General features: G+C 45.9%; 1 protein-coding gene across 1 annotated transcript in view; it reads right to left on the reverse strand.

The window, feature by feature from the left end:
* Positions 1-9,311, reverse strand: part of Rnf185 (ring finger protein 185) — a 35,694-nt gene extending 26,383 nt beyond the window's left edge. Inside the window, exon 1 of the mRNA XM_038340459.1 lies at positions 9,166-9,311. The gene's annotated coding sequence lies outside the window, so the exon portion shown is untranslated. The remainder of the gene's footprint in view (positions 1-9,165) is intronic.
* Positions 9,312-12,989: the final 3,678 nt, after the last annotated feature.

Genomic DNA, 12,989 nt, shown 5'->3' on the forward strand with positions numbered 1-12,989 from the left:
CTGTTTCAAAATAAAAAGTGAGCTAGGCAGTGGTGATGCATGCCTTTAATCTCAGCACTCAGGAGGCAGAGGCATGTGAATCTCTTTGGGTTGGAGGCCAGCCTGGTCTACAGAGTGAGTTCTAGGACAGCCAGGGCTACACACAGAAACCTTGTCTTGAAAAACAAACAAGCAAACAAACAAAAACGGTGAAAAAAGGGACTAGAGAGATATCTCAGTGGTTAAGAGCACTGGTTGCTCTTCCAGAGAACTTGGGTCTAGATACCAGTACCCACACAGCAGCTAACAGCCATCTGTAACTCCAGTTCCAGGAGATCCAACACCCTCTTCCCACCTCCTTTATTCCCAGTCTGGTCTCCAGAGAGAGTTCCAGGATGGTAAGGGCTACACAGAGAAACCCTGTCTCAAGAGAGAGAGAGAGAGAGAGAGAGAGAGAGAGAGAGAGAGAGAGAGAGAGAGAGAGAGAGAGAGAGGGAGAACCTCAATTTAAAAGATGTCCCTAACCAGATTGGCCTGACATTTCTTGAATAAAGATTGGTGTGGATGACCCACCTACTGGGGGCAGTGCTACTCCTGGGCAGGTGGTCCTGGATGGTGTAAGAAAGCTGCTGAACAAGCTTGTAAGCAGTATTCCACCATGGCTCCTACTTCAGTTCCTAACTCCTGGTGCCTGCCCTGCTTGAGCTCCTGCCTCGCTTCCCCCAGTGATGGAGTGATTGAGAGTTGAAAGCTAATAAACCCTTCCCTCCTCAAGTTGCTTTTGGTTGTGGTCCTTTATCACAGAAACAGAAACACTAAATAATCCAATACCCATACATTTTTGTTAAAGATTTATTTCATGAGTGTTTTGCCTGAACATATGTCCCGGTGTAGGAGGTCCATTTGTCTTTGTGTTGCTTTCATTGTTAATAAAGAAACTGCTTTGGGCCTGTTGATAGGGCAGAACTTAAGTAGGCAGGAAAAACTAAAGGGCATGCTGGGAGAAAGAAGGCAGAGTCAGAGAGAGATGCCATGGATCCTCTGCCTGAGATGGAAGTGGGTTAGAATCTTGCTGGTAAGCCACTGCCATGTGGCGATATACAACGATTAATAAAAATGGGTTAAATCAAGATGTGAGTTAGCCAATAAGAGGCTAGCGCTAATGGGACAAGCAGTGACTTAATTAATAAAATTTCTGTGTAGTTATTTCAGGGCTAAGCTAGCCAGGCGGCCAGGATGAACAAGCAGCCCTCTCCTTGCAACAACTGCTCTTGCCTGAACTGCTAAACTGGACAGGCAACACCTGCATAAAACTGGACCCTGAACTTGCCTAAAGGTGAAATGATCCTTTGGGGTTTCTACTTCATGAAAGAGTCTGCCAGATATTCTGCAGGACACAGAAGAAAGTGACTGACAAACTGCCAACATAGGCAGAACTGTCTTTAAAATTTCCTGCTTCATGGAAAAGTCTGCTGGATACTATGGGCCTGTAGGCTGAAGATGGATGCCCCAACAGTACAGAAGAACTTTGGGTGACTGTCCAGGCAGCAAGATGTCTCTGTCAATTCTAGAGTTTTGGAAGTTGCTTACAATGCACTTCCTGTTTATTTAGATAATATTTTTATCCTTCTGGAAATTTTGATGGAGTTGAAGAATTTATAGTTATAGTTTTCCTTAGTTATGATAAAAGATAAAGTAGATATAAATATTATAACTAGTTCTTGCATGATAACTGTTTTGTTATATGTAATTTTACTATGTAAAAGTTAAAGCCTTCCTTTTTGTTTGAATAGAAAGGGGGAAATGGTGTAGGAAAATTCTGTCTTTGTGTTGCTTTCATTGGTTAATAAAGAAACTGCTTTGGTCCTGTTGACTTAGGTAGGGGGGGAAGACAGAACTGAATGCTGGGAGAGTCAGAGAGATGCTATGGATCCACCGTATATAGACGCTGGGAATTTTACACGGTAAGCCACTGCCACATGGTGATACACAGATTAATAGAAACAGGTTAAATTAAGATGTAAAAATTAGCCAATAAGAAATTAGAGCTAATGGGCCAAACACTGATTTAATTAATACAGTTTCTGTGTAGTTATTTCGGGGCTAAGCTAGCCAGGCAGCTGGGATGAACAAGCAGGCCTTTCCTCCGACAATGTCCTTGTACCACATGTATATCTGGGGTCCAAGGAGGTCAAAAGAGGGTGTTAGAAACCCTAGGACTAGAGTTGTGAGCCATCGTGTAAATTCTGAGAATCAAACCCAGGTCCTCTGCAAGATCAAGTGCTTTTCTTAACTGCCAAGCCATCTCTCCAGACCTCAAAACATTTTTTTAATTGAAAGGAAAAAAAAAACGGCTGGAGAATAATTCAATGGTAGAAAGCTTGCACAGCATTAGAGAGGTCCTGTGTTCAATCTCTAGTATTGTAAACATAAATAAATACAATTTCATTAAAATCATGCCACAGAACTTTGATGGCTCTGAGTACGAATTTCAGTTCCCACCTGTTCTGTAGCTTTACACAAGTTACCTCCTCTGTGTCTGTCACAGAGAAAACTGTAAGGGACTCCATCCAGGTAAGGACTCTGAGTTCAGGGAACAGTACTGTTTACACTCCCCGCAGAGCAATGAAAGCAGCAGGTGGTTACCTTGCCAAATGAGTCACAATTTCCCTTTCTCAAAGAACGCTGTTCCTTGAAGGCAGACTGGGTAACTGTCCATGCACTGACAGAAATCCAGTATGGGACACAGTCTGATCCAGAGAAATAAGATTTCTACCTGAAGTGTTGAAGTCAGGGGTATTTGCACTTCTTACCATAACATTCACTAATTCCACACCAAAATTGTCTGTGTGAGTTATTTCATTTAATCTTTACAGCCTGCCTTGAGGCAAACATACTACAACACTGTTAGTATTCCTGGGATGTTAAATTAGACCCAGAATAGTTTAGGTCATTTGGTTGGTCACAGAGCCAGTCAGCAGCAAAGCTTCCCAACAAGTCACGCATGTAGCAGATGGTACCTCAGTGACTTGTGCTTGGGTGTTTCCTCATGTCTGTCCCAGCTTCCAGATGCATTACTCAGCACAGGTTTGGCACCTAAGGAGCACCTCATAAATGCGGATTGTGTGTCAAAGCTGATGCCCAAGAGCACACAACCAGCACAACTCAACACTAGTCAACATACTCCACTCAAGTTTTGGAGAGTCAGTGTTCTACAGGAGCAGTGGTTGTTTAGAGACCTAGAACTGTATTACAGAGCTGACTCACTCCTTGTTTTTCAACTGTTGCTCCAAACATTTTTGGAAGGAGCGGGAGGTACTAGGGATGGAAGCCAGGGCCTTGCAAAGGTAGGCAAGTACTCCACTAGCCACACTCCCAGTCTTGGTACAGACTTGGAAACAGAAAGGGGTGAGTACAGGGGACAGACCACAGGGATTTCATGGATACAACCAGAAAACAGTCTAGGCATTTGTGACTGGGATGTGTGTGCACATGCGTGCGTGTGCATCCATACTGTAGACTGACTACGCAGTTTATTGTGTGCGTGTGTATGTGCATGTGTGTGCAGTCATACTGTAGACTGACCAGGCAGTTTGCTGTGTACTCCTATAAGGCCCAACTGCTAAGTTCAACAGCAAACCTGACAGAGAGAGGACATCAAATAAGGTACATAAATGAGTAGGAATTTGGCAATTTTAACTCAAATCAATATAGGTGGGCAATGCTGCACTAGAAGAAAGCTCTCCAGATTGGAAAAGATCCCAGTTAAGGACTGTCACTTACTAGTAAAACATGATTTTAAAAAAAGCATTTAGAGCCAGAGGACATGGAATGAGGCTTATCTTTGCCTCTCACTCGCCAGTATTCCTCATCTGTAAACAGTGATAACTGCCCCTGCTTTCCTTTTTGCTACAAGAAGAGTTCATAAAATAAGGGAGTGTTTTACTTCTACTGTCATGCAAGTCAATAGAACATTGTTAATTCAGGTTTTCCCTGGGGTTGACCTAAAGGCCTCTAAAATACTCCAAACTATTAAAGGAGAATAAATAGGGGTGACATTAAGGAGAAAACTTTCTAAGAGTTTAATGTCAAACAGCAAATACCTGACGAAATAATGATCTCTTTTCTGTTTCCAATAGTTCTCGAAGAGGATCTGTGATCATAAACAATAAAGCCAGGGATGAGGAACAGATCAGTTGGTAAAGAGCTTGCTTTGTGAGTATGAGGTCTCATACTCACAGAACCCCACCCTCATCTGACACACACACACACACACACACACAAACACACACACACAAACAAGCTGGGCATGATGCCATATGGAGGAAAGGAAGACAATCCCAGGGAACACTGGCTCCCCAGCTCTGCCTACTTGGTAGTCACAGGTAAGTGAGACCCTGTCTCAAAGAAAACAAAAGTAGTTGGCACATAAGGATGGTGCCTGAAGAGGATGGTGCCTGAAGTTGCCTTCTGGCCTTCAAGTGCACATGTGCACGAGGCACCTGTGCACACAGACAGACACACACACACACACACACACACACACACACACACACACACCATAAAGCCAGGTATCACTCGGAAAGTCTGTAACATCAGCTTTTACAAATCAGGCTTGCACCCTAACGCTTCCCCTAGCAGCTGTGCTTACTGCCATTTAGAAAACGCCAACTAGGCTCAGTGATAAAAAATCAGCCTGACAAGATCTGTTCCCTGGCCCCAAGGAGTCTAGGGCCAAGTCCGAATTTAACTTTTATGTAACAGTAACAAATTTCCGCACACTGCACCGTATCTTGAATCCACTTTCATATTCAAAGAGCTGTCTATCTTTACAAACCCACCATACCCACATCACCAGGTACTTCTGAGGAACAGCTGGTAGAGTGGGAACTGGTTTGTCAGGTGTTACAAAGACCACCCAGGGGTCAAGCTGGCAACTAGTCTTAGAACAGAACAGCCAGCTCAGATTAGTAACCACAGAAATGCAGCTTCAGTTGTCCCATGGTCACCTGGAGGTCAAGGGCTCCACATTCAACTGTGTGTACACAAACAAAATCTCTAATCCAGCTGATGTGAAACAGCAAAGGCTCCACTTGGAAAGTGAAAAGTTCTGGAGAGAAACAGCAATGATGCTTCTACAGTATCAATTTTCTTAAAATGGCTAGCATGGTCATCTTATTCTATGTATTTTAGTATGATAACAAAACAAAACAAACCAGGTAGCTGGATGGTGTTAACATTAAGATGTTAACAGGCTACCTGCTAATGGTTGGACCAGTAGTCCCAGGTACTTGGGAGACTGAAGCAGAAGGACCAACTGAGGTCAAGAGTTTGAGACTTGCCTAGGCAAACCAGTAAGAGCCAATCTCAAATGATGATAACTGGAAAAAAGTGGAATACAAGAACTATGTATAGCAACTGATTCAACTATAAAAATGTACTCAGTGGTGAGCCAGGGAGATGGCTAAATGATAAAAGTCTTTGCTATGTAAACATGTTTGACTCCCCAGAAATCATGGAAGACCAGACACTGTAATGAAAGTGTCCATTATCCGAGCGCCCTTACAAAGCAAAGACAGGAGGATTTCTGAAAATTTATGGGCCACCTAGCCTGACATACACAGTGGAAAACAAAAGAAACTCTGCCTCAAACAAGGTGTTTGAGGAGAGGACTGACACTCGAGATTGTCCTATGATATCCACATGCACACTTGGCATGCACACTGACCCTCCCTCTTCCTCTCTGCCCGCCCCCACACCCACACATACCCACACTGTACCCAGTGACAAGAAACAAGGAACTAAGACCAACTGCAGCAAAGGTTCTCTTTAGATGATACACAAATGACAGGCAGGTAAGAGGGATACTTTTCTAAATTTCCCAAAGTAAGTAATCTTTAACAATTTAAACGACGGGGGTGTTTGTTTTAATATTCATGATGGTGTGGTTAGGGCCAAAGACTGTGGAGTCAGAATCAGCATGGTGAGCCAGTAGTTCTGGAACCCTAAGCCTACATTCACCCTGAGTACTCCACAATATCATGCACCCCTGTCCTCTCTGCCTGTGACAGACACAGGATCTCCACATGCTCTTACCACATTTTGGATGATGCTGTGCTTTCTGGGCACAAATAGTATCCCTTGCACAGAAACATGGTTTCTCAGATCAGCAATGATTGGGGTTGTGCCAAGTTTTGCATAATCAGCAGTCTAAAATGGACAACTTACTCTGTGCTTTAGAATGTCCAAATCGCCGGGCAGTGGTGGCACACATCTTTAATCCTAGCACTAGGAGGGAGAGGCAGGTGGATCTCTGTGAGTTCGAGGCCAGCCTGGTCTACAAAGTGAGTTTCAGGTCAGCCAGGACTTGTTAAACAGAGAAAACCTGACTGAAAAAAAAATAACAAAAACAAACAAAAGATTAAAATAAAAGCCTATAGAATGTCTAAATTCAACTTCCTTCAGATAAGGAAGTTACTGGCATGTTCTCATTGTGCCATTAAGCTCATTCTGAGTTACTCCCAGGGCTGTCAGAGACTAATTAAACACTCTGAATATTTATAACCAAAATTGTACATGTAGACAAATAATCCAATTACAGAATGGATAAAGGAACTGAATGAATATTCTCCCAGTAAGATGTACAGATGAATGGGTTGGTGAGAGCTTAGTAGGTAAGGGTGCTTGCTGTCAGGCCTGAGAACTTTATTTCAATCCCCACAAACCCAAATGGTAGGAGAAAACTGATTCCTGCAAGTTATCTTCTGACCTTCACACATCCATCGTGGCACATACAGGTATACACACAGAGAGACACAAATGAATAAATAAAATGTAAAAACCCTACAAGGTATATAAATGTTGGTAAGCACATGCAAATATGTTCAATACTATCAGTATGAGGAAAATGTAAATCAATAACATAATGAGATGACCCTTCATACCTGGGAGGGTGTGTACATATATATGTGTATTTTGTTTAGTTGACTGATTTTGTCATTTTGAGACAGGGTTTTACTATGTAGTTCTGGCTGTCCTGAAACTCAAAAGATAAACTGGCTTTGTACTCACAGAGATCCACCTACCTCAAGTGCTGGGACTATGCTTTAGAAATATAAAAGCTGGACTAGGGAGATGGCTCGGTTGGGAAGTGCTGCTGCACAAGCATTAGGATCTGAGTTCAGATTCCTAGAACACATATAAAAGCTGGGCACTGTTACATATATATGTAACCTTGGCACTAAGGGCTGGGGAAAAGAGACAGGCAGATCCTGGGAGCTTGCCAGTCAGCCAGCTTAGCTCTAGGTTTACACCAGAGATTCTGTGCAAAACAAAAAAGTAGGTGATAAGTAAATAAATAAATCAGAAAGCAAAGAAGTACCTGCATACATATACACACATATACAGCTCCAAGCACAAGGAATTTAAAGCCATACAAGTATAATGACACATCTCAGCACCTGGACAAGAGGGCCACCAAAATTTGAGACCATCCTGAGCAGGAGAGGGGGAAAGATTAAGGCTCAGTTTATAAGCTCGGGAGAAGACTGACCCAAACACCTGCAACCAGTCCTCCTTTCTCTGATCCACAGTTCACTGGCAAGTAGAGCCTTGGGGGGAACACAAGCAATCCTAGCATTTGGAGGCTGAGGCAGCAAGACCCTGAGTCTGAAGTCAGCCTGGGCTACATAATACTCTGGAAAAGAGAGAGAAACAGACAGACAGACAGTGTTATCTCACAGTCTTCAGAGGCTTTCTAAATTGTTCTTAGAAAACGAATTACTAATGTCAGATATAGCCTAGCACTGGGGAGGCTGAGGCACAAGCCTGGGCTATAGTGAGGCCCTGACTAATAAAATGAATTAAAAAAAATCAAAATCAAAACAAATTTACTAACCAATGGAATGGATCACTGTTTCTCAATACAACAAACACTTCCGACACCTTCATCAGATACTGGGTCGTTCCAAAGTCCTTGAAAAGAAGGGTGGTGAACTCGACGACTTGGAAAAGATTACATAAGGCAAGTGTGTGCTGCTCTGATTTACAGGAGATGTAGGCTAGAAGGAGGGCTCAAGAGAAGAAAGGAAGACAAAGAAATTTCAAATTCAACTGGCATAATACTACTAAGTAATGAGGAATCCCAGCACTGAGACTGAGGCAGGAGGATCAGGAGTTCAAGACCAACCTAAACTACAAAAGGAGTTTGAAGATAGCATGAGATCTTATCTCAAATGACAAAGGAAATGTCACATACACTCTGAGGACAGAGTTAGTACGGAAAAACAGAGTCACAATAACAACTTAGAATAAGAGACTTCCAAGTTGGAAAGGCCCTCCCTCTAAAACCTGTATATCTTCTTCCATAAGGAGACAGCCAGTCAATAGTCACCTCTGAGGATTCTGCCGTTAATTCTTAATAGTAAGCACACATTTGTCTTTCCGTAAAACCCACCTCTTAATCCTCGTTTTATGTCTTTCAGTCCCAAAGTTTAGGTGGGAGTCCTCGTTGCCATAACCTACGTAAGCCACGCCCCCGGCCAGCTCTTAAAGACAGTTAACTCTCCTCCGGTGGGCTCTCCTAAGCTAGACGGCTGTTTCAAAGAGGCAGACCGGCCCCGGCTGCCTCCCAGCGAACCCCGCATCCACAGCGGGAGAGCGCCCCACATGACCAGTCTTCAAACAGCGGTGGGCACAGGAGTCCCGAGGAGAACGTTCAAAAGGTTTCCTAGGTTCCAAACCCAGATTCGAAACAAGCTTTCGGAGGAGTCCGGCCGGGGCTGGGGAGCGGCACCCCAGCGGACCTCAGGGAGGGCCGGATTTACAAGTGTGGGAGGCGGCGACCTCGGATCCAGGTCTCCCACGCTTCCCCCCCACATCTGTCCACCACCCTCCGCAGCTCCCCACCCTGCCAAAGCTCTCCCTACGGGGGAGACGGCCCCGCACCCCAGGGAGATAGGGAGTCCGGGTGAGCCCGTCTGGAAGGGGAGCTGCTGCGCGCCCTTCCCTTTTCCTGGGCCTCAGTTTGCCCAATCTGTACCCAAGGACTCCGGCCTGACCTTCCTTCTGGGACCCGGCGGGACTCAGACAGGCTGTCTCCGGGCCCCGGGTTCCAGGTCCCTCAGTCCCTGAGCCCCGGAAGGTGTCCCGCGCCTCCCGGGTCCGCCGCCCCAGCTTGTCACGTACCTGCCGTGGCAGAGCGAGCGCCGGCAACGCCACTAGTCCCCGTCGGTCCCACGGTGGACAAGCCCGTCTTAGAGACTCGTCAGTCAGAAGGATTGAACCTCCGACCCCTCCCACCCGGACTTCAGTCACCTGACGCGGAGCAGCCTCTGTCAGCGCGACTTCCGGTTACGGCCGGAAAAGGCTGGTGCGCGCAGCCCCGAGCTCCGGCCAAGTGCGGGCTCGTAAGTTCCGCCCTGCGGCCGGAAGCGGAGGACGTCCGGCCTTTGGGTAGTGTTTCCTCGACCGTGGGGAGGAGTGGGTGGAGTGCTTGTTTCTCCTTCTTGAGGACGTGGGTTCGACTCCCAACAGCGTGTAAAACATGTCTGTGCCCGGCAGTAACTCGAGTGGTGGATCAGAATTCCAGTGTCGTTTTCGAAGCAAACTTGGGATGCAAACTGTTGCTAAACCACAGTAGCAAAAAAGTATGGGGGGGGGGGAGAGGGAGAAGGTCCGCCTTGATGAAAAGCCAGTTCTAGAGATACCACGCCTTGTACTCGACTGTAAGGATGGTGGTGACGGATGGGAATGTGTAAATGACAATGGCGCTACCTTTGAGGCTCTACTAACCAAATCCGTGAAATTTCAGTATCAAGATGGCTCAGTGGGTAAGGATACTTGCTGCCAAGCCTGTCAACCCTAGTTCAATCCCAGGGACTCACAGTTGTCCTCTGACCTTCACTTGTATACAGACACAATTAATTTATGTTAACTTTTTATTTTAAGAGTATAAGTAATTAGATGAACTGGTGAACAATGAGGGATTGTGCCAAGTACATTTATTATCTATAAAATAAGTGAATAGAAAAAAAAATCAATGTCTTAACTTTCAGCTGTTATTTCAGTGCGGATGAGTGACTGCCATGCAGCCCCTCCAAAGCTGTGGTGCTGCACAGGGTGGGCCGAGAGCAGATACCTCATTCAGGAAACAGGATGGGACCTCCATCCTGGCTTTGGATGGAGCAGGAGGAGTACTGTCCACGAGTGCAAGCTGAGGTGGGGCCGGCACTTGAAGTATCCTGCACTGGATGGTTTTCAGCTTCTGCTTGACATCTTGAGAACCCGAACTCCATGTGACGGCTGAGACTTCACGTTCCCAGGGTTCCTCCCTTGTCAGTCTCTAGCTGTAGCTCCACCTGTGGAGAACCTGAAGGAACTACCAGAATACTCCTCATTTTGTTCTTGGGAAAACTACAGTTCTTTTTTTTTTTTTTTTTTTTCGGGGGGTGGAGAGGTCTTAGTCTCATTAATAAAAGAATTTAGAAGTGGACTCACAAAAAGTGCAGTGGCAGTTTTGTTAGAGCCTGGGAGAAAAGGAGTACAGCTGAAAATTCGAGCAGCTGCTAGGAAATGGGAAAAAGTAGTGTCTTTTAGACTAGGCATGGAGTAGAATTAGACAGTTTATCAAGAAAGAGGAAAACTGGCCGGGTGGTTGTGGCACCTGCCATTAATCCCAGCACTCAGGAGGCAGAGTTCAAGGTCAGCCTGGTCTACAGCACTAGCTCCAGGACAGCCAGGACTACACAGAGAAACCCTGTCTCAACCCCCACTCCAAAGGAAAGAAAAAAGAAAAAAAAAGGAAGAAAGGGGAAAACTTGGGGGTGGAGAGATGGCTCAGCTGTTAAGAGCATTGGACCAGAGAACACAGGGTTGATTCCCAGCAACCATACCTTCCCCAACTCCAGTTTCAGGGGCTCTGGCACTCTCTTCTGGTTATCTCTAGGTGCTCCATGAACTTGGTGCCTGGATATGCTTACAGGCAAAACACCCATACACATAAAATTTAAAAAAAAAATTAAGAGAGTAAAACCGGTCTGGAGAGATGATTTAGAGATTAAGAACACAGGCTACTCTTCCAGAAGTCCTGAGTTTAGTTCCCCACAACCACATGGTATCGCTCACAACCTTCTATAATGGTATCTGATGCCTTCTTCTGGCGCGCAGGCATACATGCTGATAGAGCAGTCATACCTAAAAAAATATATAAATAAATAAAAATTTAAAAAAAGAATAAGGAAGGAAGAAAACCACCCCCAAGAATGGAAGCGGTCTAATGAGCTGAGCAGAGAACCTAAGAAGCATCTGGCAGGCAGGGCTCTTACCACTCCCCCTGCTTGTCTCTGAAGGGCTTTGTTTTCTTCAGGCTCTGTTGATGATGCCACAGGAAGGAAGGGCTTTGGGCCTATGTCTACAGACAGGCTTCCTTCCCAGGTTAGTCTTGACGTAGCTTTTGTTGTTGTTCTTTCTCTCCTGTCACATTATTGTGGGAGTCCTTAATCCCAGGACAGTGTAACATGCTGAGTCCAGACAGGATCTGAGAACACCTGCTTGTCCCCTGGATAGTGTTGGAGAGAGGCCCCAGGGCACAGGGGACTGGCTTGCTAGAGATGCTCAGACTCCTCCGATGTCTTCTGGGGACCTCTGGCCATCCTAATCACTGACGTACTCCAGGCAGTGGGAGTACTGAAGCCCCCAACTTCTTGGGGCTGTGCTGAGATGCTTACACTCCATTGATTGTCCAGCTGCTAGGGCCTGGCTCCTGGACTCCACCTACCGAGTAATGCATGTTTTGGTGCATTAGTCTTGAAGTATGTGGCCCATTTGCTCCCAGTATGAGGCCAGCTGTGGCCTGGCCCTCAGATGTCCTGTCTCAGAGCGTACCAAGGAGGCGACCTTTTGTTCTATTCTAGAATTTTACTCTGAGCCTGTTCCCGATCAGCGTTTTATGACATGAAGTCATGACATGAGCAGAAACCTGCAGCTCAGGCTTCTGCACTTACGTCAAGCTAGTGTCCCAGACCATTCTTGCAGCCGCCAGCTCCAGCTTCACTTCCATACGGTGTTTATTTTCTCCTCCCACTGCCCATTTGGCCTGGAGGTCTCCTTCCTTGTCAGCTCAGGCTCATGGAGGGGATGCGGTCTTCTCAGCTGCACAGGGAGCTGTCTCATCCCAGCTGCCATTAGAGCACTACCATAGTGTAAACAGCTTCTCCACGAAACACCTTGTGTCTCAACAGTCAAAACAGCAGGGAGAGTGGGTCTCTCCCTGCATCGGCTGACTTATTGGGGATTTCCCCCATGCCTCTTTTGCATGTTGTCATTCATCCAGATTCTTAGCACATGTGAACAATGGTGGCCATTGTTCTGTGCAGAGACAAGTCTGTTCCCACCCCCACATACACTCCTGACTATGCTGTGGCAAAGGTCTACTTCAATCCATTGCTGGCAGCGAAGGCAGTTTGTTCCTTCTATTTCTCTCTTTCTCTCAAAATTTATCTTATCCCAAGCAGCGGTGGTGCACACCTTTAATCCCAGCACTTGAGAGGCAGAGGCAGAGGCAGAGGCAGAGGCAGAGGCAGAGGCAGACAGGTCTCTTAGTTCCAGGCCATCATGGTCACAGATTGAGTTCCGGGACAGCCAGGACTACACAGTGAAAGCCTGTTGAAAAACAAAGCAAAACAGCAACAAAATTTATCTTATTTTATGGGTGTTTGCTTGCATGTTTATCTGTGCATCACTTACATGCAGTTCCCATGGAGGCCAGAAGAGGGCATCTGATTTCCTGGAACTAGAGTTGTGAGCTATAGCGTAGGTGCTGGGAGTAGAACCCAAGCTTTCAGGGAGAGCGGACAGTGCTCTTACCCACTGAGCTGTCTCTCCAGCCCCCTTTTCTTTTCTACCACGATCCCATGCTTCAGGATAGTCCCTTCTCTCTCTGGTGCTGTGGTTGGCACATCGGTTCCATCTTCTTTTCCTCCTAGTAGGACAGTAAATCTCCTAATTTTTGT

The sequence above is a fragment of the Arvicola amphibius genome, chromosome 1, assembly GCF_903992535.2.
Source record: "Arvicola amphibius chromosome 1, mArvAmp1.2, whole genome shotgun sequence".
NCBI lineage: Eukaryota > Metazoa > Chordata > Mammalia > Rodentia > Cricetidae > Arvicola > Arvicola amphibius.